This window comes from Suricata suricatta, chromosome 9, assembly GCF_006229205.1.
Source record: "Suricata suricatta isolate VVHF042 chromosome 9, meerkat_22Aug2017_6uvM2_HiC, whole genome shotgun sequence".
NCBI lineage: Eukaryota > Metazoa > Chordata > Mammalia > Carnivora > Herpestidae > Suricata > Suricata suricatta.
Window position 1 is genome coordinate 124,637,349 of NC_043708.1, and position 14,948 is coordinate 124,652,296.

At 39.5% G+C, this 14,948-nt stretch overlaps 2 long non-coding RNA genes across 2 annotated transcripts in view; one reads left to right on the top strand and one right to left on the bottom strand.

Annotated features, from left to right (window-relative positions):
- The window catches only part of LOC115302692, a 23,382-nt gene continuing 8,434 nt past the window's right edge, over positions 1 to 14,948 (top strand). Inside the window, exons 1-2 of the long non-coding RNA XR_003913592.1 lie at positions 1 to 65; positions 7,872 to 7,937. This is a non-coding gene — a long non-coding RNA (uncharacterized LOC115302692). The remainder of the gene's footprint in view (positions 66 to 7,871; positions 7,938 to 14,948) is intronic.
- The window catches only part of LOC115302693, a 24,877-nt gene continuing 17,784 nt past the window's right edge, over positions 7,856 to 14,948 (bottom strand). The window contains exon 3 of the long non-coding RNA XR_003913593.1: positions 7,856 to 7,905. This is a non-coding gene — a long non-coding RNA (uncharacterized LOC115302693). The remainder of the gene's footprint in view (positions 7,906 to 14,948) is intronic.

Genomic DNA, 14,948 nt, shown 5'->3' on the forward strand with positions numbered 1-14,948 from the left:
TGACTTTGTCAACCTATCTTTGTCCCACTTGACCTGACGAGGGGTCTTCCCCACCCCACCCGTTCGTAAGTTCATTTATCTGAGAAGTTTTCTACAGAAATTTAAAATAAAATTATAAAATTACATTCCATCCAACATTTGATTAAGAACTTTTAATAAAGAGAATAACATGGTATGAGCTGTCAGGAGACCCCGGGAGCTGAGGCCCCATATGGACAAGGTTCTCATTTGTCAGCAAAGGCAGTTTTCCCTCATCCCCAGGCACCAGAGCTAGAAAACGTTCTACTGTCACTTGAATCCTTTTTACTGACAATCTTCCTTTATCACCTGGTTTTCTGGAGGCTTGACAGATTTTTTGTTGTTGAATTGTATTCCTAAGCTTGGAGAGTGGGTTTGCCCTATTTATCATTCTGTCCTTGGTGTAAGTTTCTCTTCAAGGCCACGTTCAGTTTTCTAAGAGTAAGGCTCAAGTATATCTAAATAAAAAAAAACGCAGACATTAGCAAAGCCTATTTATCTCTCCTAATTTAAAAAATCAGTATCGACTCTTACAGCTGAGCTCTGGGAACGGCATTGGAGGGACAGTTAAAGCAGGGGGCTCTTTACAGTTCAGCCCATTTGTTTTATGTCTTTTCCAGAGATGCAAAATAACTGAGGTACCGGCTCCTTACCATGACATTCAAGATCTTTCCCCTCTGGTCTCATATCCTTTGGAAATTTCATCTTTTTAGCCCCGTGCATACACAAATGCATGTGGATCAGACAGCTTCTCTTATCTGCAACTTTGCTCATTTCTTCATTTGCTAACATCCTCCAATCCCCCAATCTGTGTTGAAATTACATTGATTCTTAAAAGTCAATAAACAATACCATGGCTTAGCACGTAACATAGACCTCAGGGTGATTTGTCGGAGTAGTGTTTGCTCTGAAGGGGATAAATATTCCTGTTGATGATCATCCGAGGAAGAAATCACTCCTAGGACAAAGGCATGAGACAAGAGAGGAAAGAATAGGAACCCCTCTTGCAACAGGGTTAAATTGGCCCAGGCTCCATGTTGTGAAGGTACCCAGAGCTTTTCTGGAGAAGCTGACCCTTGGAAAATTGGAAGGAGGTCAGAAGCAAGGCAGGGAGCTTGCCCGGACAAGTCCTAACACCAGACTGAGCTTTGGCAAATTGTTCAGAGGGCCTGAGGCCACAGTAATATAGAATATCTGCAGTCAGGTGAACGGCAGCTTTTTGCTTGTCTATTTGGAGAGTAACAAACTCTTTTTGTTCAGGTCTAGAAGGGCTGTTGGAGATCTGAATTGGCTTTGGAGGTTTGGCTTGTTTTTCAACTAGGAATTTGGCGGCAATTCTGGGCACTCCCAAATTATTACAATTATTATTATAGCTTGAGAACAAATCCCACTTAGTTTTCTGAGATCCTCTGTGTCTAGAATGTACCATAACATTGCTTTCTCCACTAGACTCATGTAGGGCACTAGAATATGTATTTGTCTTAACAATGCTATACAGCCTATACACTTCTGAAGACAGCAGGGAAGGAGAGGCAAATGTGTAGAGGTAAGGAACCTTCTGGAAGAGAAGAGTAAATATTTAGACAGCTTGTCGTTTTGAAGATCAATACTGATAAAGCTTCTCTGAGGACAGTAATACACTCTCTGAAATGTCACAGGGACCCTCTTTCCCCAGGAGAAAGTCCAAAATGGGTAACCAAAGCTCAAATACAAAAAAAAACTGATCTGTGTGGGAAAATCGTGTTTCTGGACAGAGAATGTGGCTGAGGCTACAATCCTCTTTCCACGCCACTGGGGCTGTGCTTCAAGAATCATGGGTTTGCATTAAGAATAGAATACAGAATTTTGCTACAGTTCATTCAGGCTGATGTGGCACGGAACTGACCTTAACACCAGGAAGGCCTCCACCCCATCTCTTTACACTTGGAGAAATTAGGGCAGGAGAGAGACTCACAGAGCCACAGAACACTGAAAGGCAAAGATTTGAGAGAAGAGTATTCTTGGTGGTGGGGTGGGGGTAGAGGACACACTAATACTCAAGAGGCAATGATCAGATCACAGGAGGAGAATAGGGAAGTGGCAAACCCACATATTTAAAACCTTTTTATGAAGCATGCAATGGCTCACACATAGTACTCATATTCTGATGCATTTTTAAACGTTTTATTATGAAAAAATTGCATATGCACCTGCAGGCAGAAGATATAATACAAAGAGATCCTATATACATATCACCCAGTTTCCTCCATGGATAACATCTTGTATAACCACAGGGCAATATCACAATCAGTATATTAGAAATCCACCAGGTATTTCCTTAGTTTTATAAGCACTCTTTGTGTGCGTATGTGTGTGTGTGTGTGTGTGCACGTAGTTCAATGCAGTTTTATTACCTGTGTAGATTCGTGTGACCACCACCTCCATCGAGATACAGAAGAATTGCATCATACGGGTCCCTCCATCTGTCCTTTCACATAGCCTCCATCACTGTCATCCCATCTACTCCAATCCTGGCACCCACTGATCTGTTCTCCATCTCCTTCATTTTGTCATTTCAAGAACATTCTGTGAATGGAATTATCCAGTATGCAACTTCTGGGAATAGGCTTTTTTCACTCACTATCTTTCCCTTGTGCTTCATCCACATTGTGGCCCATATCATTAGCTTGTTTCCTTTTTATGGCGGTGTAGTATTCCACTGAATGGATATACCACTGCTTGTTTAACCTTTCATTCATTAAAGGACATTTGTTTCTGACATTAATGAATAAATCTCATACATGAATAGACATCAATGAACAACTATTTATGTAATACAAGTTTTTATTTCTCTGGGTCATTGCTAGGTTTTATGGTAAGTATATGTTTAGTTTTATAAGAAACTACCAAAGTCTTGTCCAAAGTAACTCTACCATTTTACATTTCCCACCACCCATATGATGTTTATTTTATTTTATTTTATTTTATTTTATTTTATTTTATTTATCCATTCTGGTAGATATGTAGTGACATTTCAGGTTTTAATTTGCACTTCCCTAATGGCTAATGATTTTAAGCATCTTATCATGTGCTTGTTTCCCATCAGTATATCTTCTTTAGTAAAATGTCTGCCCATGTCCTGGGCCTAGTTTTTAACTGGATATTTTTGCTTGTTTTATTTTGTTTGTTCCTACTATTGAGTTTTGAGAGTTCTTTATATGGTCTCAGTACAAGTCCTTTGTTGGATATGTGGTTTGCAAATATTGTCTCCTACTCAGTAGCTTATCTTTTCATACTCTTAGCAGGGTCTTACATTGGGCAATTTTTACTTTAAAACATTTTTTTAATGTTTATTCATTTTTGAGAGACAGAGTGTGAGTGGGGGGTCAGAGAGAGAGAGAGAGAGAGAGAAAGAGAGAGAGAGAATTCAAAGCAGGCTCCAGGCTCTGAGCTATCAGTTCAGAGCCTGATGCAGGGCTTGAATCCATGAACTATAAGATTATGACCTGAGCCAAAGTTGGATGCTTAACCGACTGAGCCACCCAGGCGCCCCAAGAAGTTTTTACTTTTAATGAAGACCAATCCATCAATTTTTTTTTTATAGATTGTGCTTTTGGTACCAAGACTAAGAGCAGTTTGTGTAGTTCTATATCACAAACATTTTTATTTTTTTCTAAAAATTTTATGTTTTACTATGAAGTCTATGATGTATTTTTTAAAAAAATTATTTAAAGTCTAATTAATTCCCATATAGTGCAATATTGGTTTCCGTAGAATTCAGAGATCTGTTACTTACATACAATACCCAGTGCTCACCGTAACAAATGCCCTCCTTAATATCCATCACTCATCTAGCCTATCCCCCCTCCCTTTATCAACTTTGTTTGTTCTCTATCATTAAAAGTCTCTTATGGTTTGTTTCCCTCAGCACAGTAGGTATAGATGGAACATAGCTCAACATTATAATGGCCATACATGAATGACACACAGCTAGTATCATCCTCAATGGTGAAACACTGAGAGCTTTTTTTCTATGGTCAGGAAGAAGACAAGGATGTCCACAGTCACCATTACTACTTAAGTACTGAAAGTCTTAACCTCAGCAATCAGACAGCAAAAAGAAACAAAAGGCATCCAAATTGGCAAGGAAAAAGTCAAACTTCCACTATTTGCAGATGGCATGACACTCAACATAGAAAACCTGAAAGACTTCGCTAAAAAATTGCTAAAACGAGTACATGAACTCAGCAAAGGCACAGGATAAAATCAACATAGAGAAATTTGTTGCATTTCTGTACACCGATAATGAAACAGCAGAAAAAGAAATCAAGAAACTGATCCCATTTACAATTACACCAAAAACCATAAGATACCTAGGAATAAACCTAACCAGAGATAAAAGATCTATACTCTGAAAACAAGAGAACATTTCTTAAATAAATTGAAGGGACACAAAGAAATAAAAAAAAAAAACACTCCATACTCATGGATTGGAAGAAAAAACATTATTAAAATGTCTATAATACCCAAAGCAATCCATACATTTCATGCAATCTTAAAATCTATCTGGGACCACAAAGGACCCTGTGATGCATTTTAAGTTAATTTTTGTATAGAGGTGAGATTTAGGTTGACATTTATTATTATTATTTTCTTGCCTGTGGATATCATTTGTTTCTGCTCCATTTGTTGAAAAAGCTAACCTTCCTTCACTAAATTGCAATACACTTTAAAACACTTTGCACTATGTTGATCTAGTTTACTTGCTTTATCACATACAAATGTCACATGGAAATCTGCTATTTCTTCTACTCTCTTCCCTTTACTTCCCACTCCTTTGTCTCTTTGCAAAATGTTACATAGACTTGCTGTTCCAGCATAACACATTCAAGCAAACTTGTGGAAAAAAATGGCCATTTAGTGTTGGTGTTATTAGAGGTTCTACCACTGAGTAGTCTTTTTATTATCTTCGCAGCAAGATCCTTAAAGGAAGTTTTACATATATTTCAGGCTGGAAGACTATGTGTTCAGAATACCTGAGACTGAGTTAGTTGCTTTGAACACCCAACAAGAACAAGACACCTGTCTACCTAGACACTTAGCCACCAGACAATGAGCTGGAGGCTGGAGCTGGAATAACTATACAGCTATTTCAGAGAGAATAAAGCCATTTGTGGGGCACCCTGGGTGGCTCAGGCATCCAACTCTTGATTTCAGCACAGGTCATGATCTCCGACTCTTGATTTTGGCTCAGGCATTATCTCATGGTTCATGAGGTCAAGAGCCACATCTGTCAGCACCGAGCCTTCTTGGGATTCTCTCTCTCTCTCTCTCTGTCTCTCTCTGCCCCTCCCTGTCTTGTGTGCATGCTCTCACTCTCTCAAAATGAATTGACATTTGTAAAAAACAAAAAAAGTCATTTAGAACAGGACAACCTTAGAAATTCTATACCTTTTGTTATTCTTTAAAATAAAGAACACATGGGTGCACCATTGTTTCCACTGACAGTAACACATAAGAATTAGGTAGCCAGCCAGTAGTGATTGCAAATGAGGGCAAAAGAATTATGTTAGCACTGTGAAGTTATAAGGTATCATATTGGAATGGTAGTATTGATATCAACATATTAAAAGTGTGATGTAGTCACCATCATTTCCAGACTCTCAGTTAATAGACAACCAAGATCAGAGGCCGAGGTTCTCTGTGCTTCTTGCTGAAATTCTCCTGGGAAGTATCACTGAGGAAGAAGGCTGGGGGTCAAATAAATTATACTAGGGTTCCAAAATTATATAGGTTCCAAAAGAATGTTTCTGGTACTGGATGAAGAATGAGTAAAGAAAAGGCATGTGGTAAATTTCCACTGGAATCATTATGAATTGTGCCCGGTGTCCTCTTTCACCACATTCAAGGCCATTGACCCCAGATTCCAGTCTACCATAATCTCCTCTTATTGTCCTTAGTTCTTCTTCTACTCCTCATCCTCCAGATCTTTGGAGTAGATGGAGGACTAATTCATTCTCTGGGAAAAGCTTTTCTTTAATGCACATTACCAAAGACGGTTAATCATATTAATAATCTGGGAAATGGGAATTTAAATGAAAAATAGAATGCCTTGGAATGAGTAGTAATCTTGAAGGAGGAAGGATGTAGCAGATTTGTTTCTAAACAATGCATGTTTGTTCTTTTTCATATTGTAAGGTAAATTATAACTTTCTGGTCACAGAAAGAGATATAAATTATAACTCACTGCTTTTCATACTGTAAAGTAGCTCTGGACAATGGAGTTGCATTTTCTGCAATCCACAGCATGGTGATTGAAGATGCACATGAGTGTGACATGTCATCTGGATTTGGAAGTGTCACTTCTGGCTTTGGGGATGGAATGCTGTCCACTCCCTGGTGCGAGAAGCATAGACAGTCAGAGGTGGGAGGCATTGACAATGCCCTCTAAGCTAACCTCCAAATGACTCGCAAATTCTTGATATTATCTCTGGAAAAGAAAAACCACAATTTGCTTGGGAAAAAAATTTTTTGGAGAAATTTACTCCGTTCCCCCCAGTTCATTTATGCTTTCATTCTGGGCTTTTTTTCCCCCCTTTCATTGAAGTAAAACTCACTGCGTTGTAACTTCTTGACAGAATTTCTATGCTCCAGAGTACACAGAAAAAGTTGAAACCTCCGTGCATATGACAGGCTTTTAAAAATGTGAAGGCAGTTCTCATATCTCCCTCCCTGAGCTTTTTCTTTTCTAGATGAAATAGCTGCTTCTATTTAGTGAATGTGAGGTGTGCAAGGTGCATGCTTGATGTGGTGCCCAAATTGTCTTCTGAATCCTGTCAAGAGCACTGCCTGGGAGAGATCCTTATTGATGCTTTCAGATGAAGACTCTGAGGTTTGGAGAAGCAGTGGCCTCAGGTCCCCAAGCTGTGTGTATGGTGAGACTAGAGCCCCAAACTACTCACTGTGGACTTGATGTTTTCCTCATGCAGCTTGCCCCTGATGACTAAGTACGCTCAATTCCTTTAAACCTGCCCTCATGTCCCAGATTGTATGTTATCCTTGTTCTTACTCACCTCTCCTCCAGTGGACACCTCTTGCTTCCTCTGACCTTCCTTTGGCTTCTTTGGTAATGATGGCCCCCACATTTTAGCCAGACAGTTATATAGGACCTAGGGTTTGCATGTGACCATGCAAACCTTTGCCACATTGGACATAGACAAGAGTAGGAAGGACCCTTACCCAAGCCAAATAAAGGCCTCCCCTGACATTGTTTTCGTTGTTGGTGGTGTTGTTTTGTTTTGTTCGATTTTGTTTGTTTGTTTGTTTTTAACTGGAACTCTGAAAGAGAGTCATCCTTCTCTGACTGGAGGCCATCTTATGGAGAAAGCTTTCTACAGAGGTGAGAAGAATAGTGGCATGCCAGAGGAGTGGAGTAAGTAAGAACAGTGAAATGACTTTTGTCTTTTCCCATTTGCTCCTAAAACGAAGCTGCGTCCTACTATTGGGATAGGCCATGTTTGATTTTCCTGAGCCAATCTCCTTAATATGGCTGTAGTTGGTTGGGTTGTTTTTGTTTTTGTTTTTCACTGATAAAACTGAGTCCTATCAAAGATCAAAGTGAGATCTTTTATGTGACAGCCCCTAACATGTGGAATTAGTTAGGTTCAGGTGGGGTGCGGTGCAGTAAGAATCCTTCTGTTTCATGCTGGGAAGTGAGCTTTGTCTTCATTATGCCACAGCTAAGCAGTTGGTTCAAGTATTGCCCGTGGTCTCTTGGGACTCAGACCATATGCCCACATAGTCTGTAGCTTTAGGCAACTTGGTATAAAAACATGGAGATATTGAGCGTGCCAGTGACTCCCGGCCTTTCATAGGTGCTGCAACAGAGCTGCAATGAGGCTGGCTTTCCTGGAGAGAAAACAGGGAGGAGAGAGGCTGGTGTAAGTAGTCCAAAAGCATAACTTTCAAGATTTCAAAACATGTACCTTTAATTTAAATACACTGTGATCATGTATCAAAGTTTTCTCCTTTCAGAGAAAGACAAGAGAAAATGATACATATATAGTTAGGCAAAGGAAAACAAATTCTGGACATAATATTGCTAAGGTTAGATGGTTGATGTCCACACAGCAATTACACTACAACCTTAGGGTCATTTTGCACTGAACAGAAAGCATTTCCTCACTAAAAGATGGAAACCATCTTCATTACTATTGAATCATTATTCACAAGACATGGGACAAAAATTGTTTATAGTTTACCAGTTTTCTACAAATGAACACTAGTTTTTAAATATTAGGGCAAAATATCTTGGCCCTAAGCAATAGCGAATGGCCTGATGATCCTCATATGAGCTTGGTAGATAGTCCCTAACTTGATAATGAAAATCACTTTATGTCTTTTATTTGTTTGCAAGTATCAGACTTTATTTTTGTTATCAAAATATAGGATTTCGGGGCACCTGGGTGGCTCAGTCAGTTAAGTGTCTGGCTTTGGCTCAGGTCATGATCTCATGGTTTGTGGGTTTGAGCCCCACATCAGGCTTTGTGCTGACAGCTAGCTCAGAGCCTGGAGCCTGTTTCAGATTCTGTGTGTGTGTCTCTCTCTCTGACCCTCCCCTGCTCTCACTGTCTCTCTCTGTGTCTCAAAAATAAATTTAAAAAAAATTTAGTGTTTGTATGAAGTAAAACACTTTGTGTGTAGTTCATGGTCTTTGTAGAAGATGAGCAAAATTTTGCCTAACCCTAATTCTAGAACACTGATATGGAATCTTTACAATCTTTCATTTTGAATAGAGATATTCCAGAAGAACCAGAAGAATTACAGAAAATACTGTCTCATACAACTGCCTAGTCTCATTAATCCCTTGCCTTATAGGGACTCCTGAGGACTCTTACCAACCTGCATCAGCTCTCTTGGGGTACTCTGGAGTTTTGTCTTTGTTTTTATTTTTTTCAATTATGTCCCAAAGCAGAGTCTCTAAGTCTGGCACTAAGAAACTAAAATTAAAATGTAAAAATTCAGATTTAAAGCGTATAGCTGGGCTATATAGTACACTGATGATCCTCATATGAGCTATATGAAACTATATACTATATATATATATGCATATATACATATGTACTACTGATTATTGGCAAGCTTAGAAACATTATCATTTTCAAACTGATACACACATGACTAAGGTTTAGTCAGAAGCAGTGTGATTGATTAATCCTGACAGTAGTACTCAAATTTTACTGCATATCAAGGATCATGTTAAAAGGTCACTTGCTAAACCCCACACTTAAACATTTAGTTGGGCTGAGCTGAGGCCCAATAATATATTTTTATAATTTTTACCCTTCATGGATTCAGATACTGGTGATCTGGGGATTCCACTATACACCATTCCTTAAATCTATCTTGGACACCTGTACCTACTCCAGCTGTAAATACAATGCTAAGAGAGCACACTCCTTTCTGGAAGGGTATTTCCATTTTCCTTTTGAGAGAGGAAGAGTGAGTGGGGCAGGGGCAGAGAGAGAGGGAGAAAGGGGATCTGAAGTGGGCTCTGCACTGACAGCAGTGAGCTCAATGCGGGGCTTGAACTCAGGAACTGTGAAACTATGTTCTGAGCCAAAATAAGACGTTTAACCAACTGAGCCACCCATGTGTGCCTCCATTCTTGTTTCAGTGTTTGCCTACGCAAGACATTGAATGAGGACAATGTCATGCTGGCCAAAGGATGGGGAAGCCAGCTGGGCTGAGGAGAGAATTCATTTCACTATTAAGAAAGTAAATCAACTAGTGGACACCCAAAGCCTTTTTATGAACATATATTTGCTCTTTACATGACTAACTGGAAGGAAATGGTGTGCAGTATAACGGTAAATACTATGTCCAGTTTCTACTTTTCTCTTTTGCCAAATGAGATTTTTACTGAAGTTATGTCTGTTTTTCCATCACCATTGTATATCAAGTGCTCTGGGCTTATGAATTTAAAATTTAGAGCCTACATTTCAGATGCATAAGGGGCGATATGTTGATTGACTAAGATTAAACTGTACAAGGAATAGAAATACCGCTGAGAGGAAAGAGTGGTCTAGGACATAGCCTCTGGAGGAACTAGCTATTTTGCATTTAGATCATTCCTATTTGGAAGGGCACAAGATAAATGCATTTGTGGTAGTACATGATATTAAGAAAAATTATCCAATATTTGGAAAAAAGGGAAAATACGCCTGCATATAATGCTGAAGTCAGGCCAGGACATTGTTAAAAGAGACCATGTATATGAGAAGATGGACGCATGTCTAGTGGGAACCTGAGTACACGATCATGGTAAAAATTTTTAATTTAATTTAATTCACTGATTTATTTGTGGTCTCATCTTCTTCAGGTACATTATCCCTTTCCTTCTGGGGACTGCATGTCCCTCACTTCTAGTGATGTGTTTCTTGGTGGGACATCTTTGGCCACCATAAACTGAGCCATGGAAAAGTAGTCAATTACAGCTGTACAAATAAGTCAGAGAAATAGATACTTTCGGTAGGATTTTTAAAAAGGAAATTTAAAAATAAACCAGGCCATCTCTTGTAGAGCTTCAAGTTGTCAAATGTTAATCACAGAATATGTTAGTTTTCCAGTATTCATTTGTGAGAGAAAAAAAATATTAGAGAGGAAGATCGTATTCCAGTACGTACTCTTTGGAATTGAGACTATGTCTTACTGAGGAAGTGACTGTTAAAATTCAGTTAGTTATTTAATTCTACAGGGAGTTAAAAGAAGGAATGTGTGCCATGAAAACAATGTTAGCTATGGGTCACAAAAACTGGGTGACCTACTATGTAAGCAAACATGGAAAAAGCCCTTTAGAGCTCTGTGCCTCAGTGTCCTTATCTATGTAGTAAGAAAAATTACTTTACTTAGGGCTTGTTCTGAGTTTCAAAGAGTGGGAGAGCTTTGTGAATTGGGAGCTATAAATATGATGAATGCTAATAAGAAATAAATAGAGCAAGGGAAGATATTCTTTGACATGTTCTGTCTCATGTACTTAGAGCATATAATGTGACAAGCACTGAACCATAATTTTATGTATAATTGTTAATTTCATTTAATGTCACCCATCCTGTGCTTTCGACCTCATTATCCAAAAATCTAAAGATAAAGATCAGTGTCCACTTCCGTTAGCCCTAAAGATTTTCAAACCACGCATCATGGGGAGGTGATGGAGCCAATGTATCCTAAACAGGGAATGGAGGGGCAGCCCTGCTTGTACCTCTGGATTCCTTAGAGGCTCAGTTTATTCATTCACCTGTAAAATGGGAAGATAACAGTCCAATGTTTCTCAAACTGATTTCCAGCAAACTTTAGTTCTTTAGAATATTAGTATCTTAAATTTTTTTTCCACTAAAAATGATAAGTTGTCAAATTTGGGCAGCACCGATTTTAAAAAGCATAAGTAGGACTTTCCAGAATGTTTGGGATACTGGGCATCGTGAATCTCTAGGAAGCAAGATATAGTATACGTTTACTTGTTCATCTGACCCACATTTTTGAGCAGAGAGCTTACACCTCCCAGTATTCCAGGTGCTGGGGTTACAACAGTAAACATGGTGTGTGAGACCCTCTGTCAAATGTTTTCATTCTAGTGAGGAAACACAAATAGATAATTTAGGGAGGAAAAGAATCTGAAGTCTAGAGAATTTAAGTAATCTGAGCAAAGTCACACCTTTAAATTTGTATCTTGTATGATAACAAAAGCTTGACTCATAAAAGATGTTGATAAAATTAGAATCATCAAAAAAAATCTGCTGTATGGAAAACCCACAAAAAAGGCTGAAAAGATAAACTACAGACTGGGAGAAAATATTTTCAAGTCACATTGCAACAGAGGACTTATATTGAGATATAATTAAAGAGCCATCAAAACTCAACTATAAACAAAACAAAGAATCCAATCAGAAAATGCACAAAGGACAGAAACAGATAATCCATGGAAGGGGAGATGCAAATGGCAGACAAGCCCAGCAAAGCTGTTGAACGACTTTAGCCATTAGGGAAATGCAAATTCAAACCACACTGAGAAGATACAAAGCACCTCTCGGAAAGACTAAAATTAAAAAAAAATAATAATAACACCAAATGCTGGTGAAAATGTGGACAAACTGCATCCCTCATACATTGGTGGTAGGAGTGGAAAACGGTATAGCCATTCTGGAAAAGCGTTTGTTAGTTTCTTAAAAAAGGAAACATGTGTTCACCACATGACTCAGCAATTGCACACTCGGCATTTACCCCAGAGAAGTGAAAATTTATGCCACATCAAAACCTGTGCGTGAATATTCATAGCAGCTTTCTTCATAATAGACCAAAGCTGGAAATCACTCAAATGTTCTTTGACAGTGAATGATTAAACAAACCGGCACAATCAGACCATGGAAGGAGAAAAATGAACAAATTATTGATACAAGCAACGGCATGAGTGAATCACAAGGGAATTACAGAGTGAAAACAGCCGGTCCCAAAAGGTTACTTATTGCAGAATTCTGTTTGTATAACATTTTTGAAATGAAAAACTTTGAGATAAGAAGATATTATTAATGGTTGTGGTTGTCCAGGGTTTAGAGAGCCGAGAGAGAGAATGAGGTGACTCTCTACAAATGACAGCATAAAAGCTACTGTTAATAGAACTATTCTATGTTGTGACTGTGGTCATATGTATCCATACATGAGCTAATATTGCACCAAACTAATACACATGTACACACACACACACACAAGGGTATGTAAGGCTGGTGAAATCTGAATATGGTCAACTGGTTTTATTGGTATCAATGTGTTGTATCCATTTCTTGGTGATGATATTTTACCATAACATGTAACCACCTACCATTGGGGAAAGCTGGATAAAGGGCACATGGCCCCTCTCTTTGTTATTTTTGTATAACGGCCTGCCGACATTCAACTTTCTTAAAATAAAAAGCTCAAGAATGAGTGTACACTGTGGAGTAAATACTGGGTCCACATCTGGGACCTCTGTTCATTTGGAGAGAGACAGGGGGCATTTAAACTAACCATTCACTACTACAGTTTCTTCATCTGGAAAATGGGGGTAACCCCAGTATTTAGCTCATAGAGGTGTTAAGTGGTGACAAGATATTTAAAGCACTGAGTATAATGCCTAGCACAGAGTCAGCAATCAATAAGTGTTACCTATTGTGTATAACTATGTTTAAAATATTTATTCCTATTTTGAGAGAGAGAGTAAGAGAGCGCAAGTGAGTATGAGTGGGGGAGAGGCAGAGGGAGGGGACAGATGATGCTAAGTGGGCTCAGAGGTGAGAGCCGTGAGCCCGATGTGGGGCTCGAACTCATGTGAGATTATGACCTCAGCCGAAGTCTGACACACAACTGACTGAGCCACCCAGGTGCCCCTTGTGCATAACTATTATAAATAATAAAAGAGAATGCTGAGATATAAACAGATCTCATAAAATCTTTTGCTATTTTATTAAAAGTTAAAATGATGGACAGAGTCATCATTCTTTCCTATAATTTCTTCTTTTTAAAAAATTTTTAAAAAAGTTTATTTACTGTTGAGGAGACAGAAAGAGAGAGAAAGCAGGGGAGGAGCAGAAAGAGAGGGAGACACAGGATTGGAAGCAGGTTCCAGGCTCTGAGCTGTCAGCACAGAGCTGGATGCAGGGCTTGATCCCACAAATGCAGGTGAGATCATGACCTGAGCCAGTCGGTCACCTAACCAACTGAGCCACCCAGGGCCTCTCCTCTAATTTTTTCTAAAGAGCTCTTCAATACTATCAGTACTGTATGCCCCCCACCCAGAGATTCCTTTTTTAAATTTATTTTTAATGTTTATTCATTTTTGAGAGACTGAGAGAGATAGAGCATGAGCAGGGGTGGGGCAGAGAGAGAGAGAGGGAGACACAGAATCTGAAGCCGGCTCCAAGCTCCGAACTGTCAGCACGGAGCCCATTGTGGGGCTCAAACCCATGAACTGTGAGATCACGACCTGTGCTGAAGTCGGTCACGGAACTGACTGAGTCCCCCAAGCGCCCCCAGAGATTCTGATTTAATTGGCCTGGCCTGGGACCCCAGCAACTGGCTTTATATTTTAACGCTTCCCAGGTGAGTCTAATGTTCAGCCTTGGATAAACATCCCCAGTGTTTGGGTTGTTACCTTTGGATTCTGTCTGTTTCAAAGTTTCAAGTTGACTTAGTCCAGAGCTAGATTGCTTCATCAGCTTTGCTTTCCTGGCTGTGGAGAGGCACGTCATCTCCCAGAAGAATCCTCATGTCAGTGACAGTGAACCCCCGGGTGGGTGTAGCTTTGATGTGTGCGAGGCCATTCCTCCTCCATGGCTTTCCTCCACAGTCAGGTGGAGGTGGCGTTTTCCCGGGAGAGTGTGGGCGTGTCTCAAGGAAAGGGCCCCCAGAGCATGGATGAGGGACATTCAACTCCCCTAGGGCTGAGCAGATGGGGATTGAGAGGGGAATTTCTTCCTCTACTCACCTGTGAATGACAATTGTGGGTCTCTCTTAGCAAATGATGCTTTTTAATGCAGACCATTCAAGGGCGGACAAAAGACATGGGAAATATTCTAATCAATACAACTTGGCAGTTTTCAGCAGACAGATTTAAAAAGAAAACCCACGTTTTTCAGTTTATCGGAGACTTTATGTATTTTAACAAAACAGAGGATAATACTATGAATTCAAAGGGCTTTCTTTTTGTAAAAATTGCATGAAATTAATATAAGGACAATCCAACGTATTTAGTTATTTCAAATAGAATACCTTACTCCTCACCTGTTAGCATACCTGCACCCTAAACACATACACTGTGGGAACTTCAAAGAAGCCACCACAACCTCTCCCCCAGCCCTCTGGCTCTTGCATGCAAGCCTTTCTCTGAAGATCTGGAGTGTCCTTCCTCATGCCTTGAACCT